The sequence below is a fragment of the Olea europaea genome, unplaced genomic scaffold, assembly GCF_002742605.1.
Source record: "Olea europaea var. sylvestris unplaced genomic scaffold, O_europaea_v1 scaffold638, whole genome shotgun sequence".
NCBI classification, from domain to species: Eukaryota; Viridiplantae; Streptophyta; class Magnoliopsida; order Lamiales; family Oleaceae; genus Olea; species Olea europaea.
Window position 1 is genome coordinate 315364 of NW_019264746.1, and position 1922 is coordinate 317285.

Sequence of the window (1922 nt, forward strand, 5' to 3'; positions counted from 1 at the left end):
GTGTAATTCAAATCCATAACACACACACACTACACACACCAAGAAAGCTCTTGAGCAGGAAGAGAAAGAGAAAGGAAAAAGAATGGGAAAAAAAAAAGATGAAAAGAGGAAGAGAAGAAAGGAAAAAATAGAAAAAATTCGTCAACGTATTAGGAATTAAGTGTTCTATACTATGAGGCTTGAATTCCTTAATTTTGAAAGGTAATTAAAAAGTTACTTATTGAAAGGTTATGTATGATTTTACAGTTGTTAGATTGTTAAATTAAATTCAATTTTATTGAAAGGGTTAAGTATGATAAACTAGAAAATTGAGTAAAATGAAAGAAAAATTAGTTTTAGTAATAAAGAGACTTTAGAAATCGCCTAAACGTAAAATAATTAAGTTTTGGTATCGCCTATTTAATTATTGAAATTACTTAAAATAGTTAATTGTTGATTTAAAAATTATATTATATTTCAGGCTGCGATACGGACATCGGAACAGCTTACTGATCGAGTTGATTTTGGCGTATATAGTTTTGTGAGTGGAAAAATATAAATATTTTTAAAGTATTTATAAATTAAGTACATTAGTAAAGTATGTTCAATTATGCGTTCGATTTTATGATTATTACATAAATATATTTTATTATGCTACATTGGGATTTCAAAGATTGTACATAGTACATTGTGAATTGGAATATGAGATATGATATTGAGATCGACTAGAAAAGTACTCATGATTATATATTTCTTCTAGTTCACAAAGGGGCTTTGCCCGTGTTCTATGCTACACGGAGGGTTTTGACCTGACATTGGTCTTGATCGTGTACATATAGTTCACAGAGGGGTCTTGGTCGTGTTTTAGAATTAATTATGAGAGGTCTTGAGACCAACTTTTTGTTCACGGAGGGGAACAAAGGCCCGTGGCGAAAGTTCTTAACCTGAGGGACGGATTATATATTTCAGTCAGAGGGTACATTTTTGGTGAATTTTTCAGTACGTTTGAAGTGATGAGATTATAGCATGGTTATCAGCTGATATTCATATCATGATTTTAAGATGATATTTTATGATCTTATGTGAATATTTCACTTTTTGGCTATAATTACATGATGGAAGCTTGTGAATTATCAAATGATATAAATTTGATTTTCAATCAAAATGTATAAATGAACAATTATATTTGTTTTGAATTTCTCCACTTACTGAGCTAGCAACTCAAATATTTTTCCACGTTTTTCCTTATCAGGTAGCAGTTGAGAATCTGGGCATCTTTTGGAGTTGAGTTTTGATTTTGGAGTCAGTGCCACACGACAGAGTTTGTTAGTATGACTCACTTCATAGAACATGTAGTCAGTGTTTTGGGACGTATGTTCATGTCTAGATGTGATTTTGCATTACTTGTAGATAGTTATAAGGCTCACTATATATTTTGTATCCATGTGTACATTTCATTTTATTTCTTGGTAAAAGTTGAGGTTTCGGCTTATCTTTATTGTGTTGTATTATAATTTAGGATTTGTGTGAAATTGATCACAGGTTGGTTAGTCTTGTTTACAAGGAAGATAATGTCGAAATTCTGTTAGAAAAATTATGTATAAAAAGTGAATATTGTACTTGTAGTAGCCTTGATGGTGGGTCCGACTTTTAGTTGGTATCTATCATTGGCGTATGCCACATCCGAATCCAGTAGTGTTACACGGGGCGGGGTGTGTCAATAAATCCAGGAGATTAGCCAACAGAATCAAATCCTGTGTGTACTTATGTTGACTTACGAATATACCAAAAGGATCGGTGTGAACTTCTAACCCCAAGATGTACGTAAGAGGACCAAGGTCCTTCATATGGAATAAAGTCTGAAGATGTTTCTGTAAAGAAGTAATTACTGAGGAATCTCTCCCTATAATAACAATATCATCTACATAGGCAAGGAGAAGGAC

The 1922-nt window shown here is 32.4% G+C and overlaps 1 protein-coding gene across 3 annotated transcripts in view; it reads left to right on the top strand.

Annotated features, from left to right (window-relative positions):
* Positions 1 to 1471, top strand: part of LOC111390010 (pentatricopeptide repeat-containing protein At2g03880, mitochondrial) — a 9711-nt gene extending 8240 nt beyond the window's left edge. For all 3 annotated transcript variants that reach the window (XM_023014998.1, XM_023014999.1, XM_023015000.1), the window contains one exon: positions 1232 to 1471. The gene's annotated coding sequence lies outside the window, so the exon portion shown is untranslated. The remainder of the gene's footprint in view (positions 1 to 1231) is intronic.
* Positions 1472 to 1922: the final 451 nt, after the last annotated feature.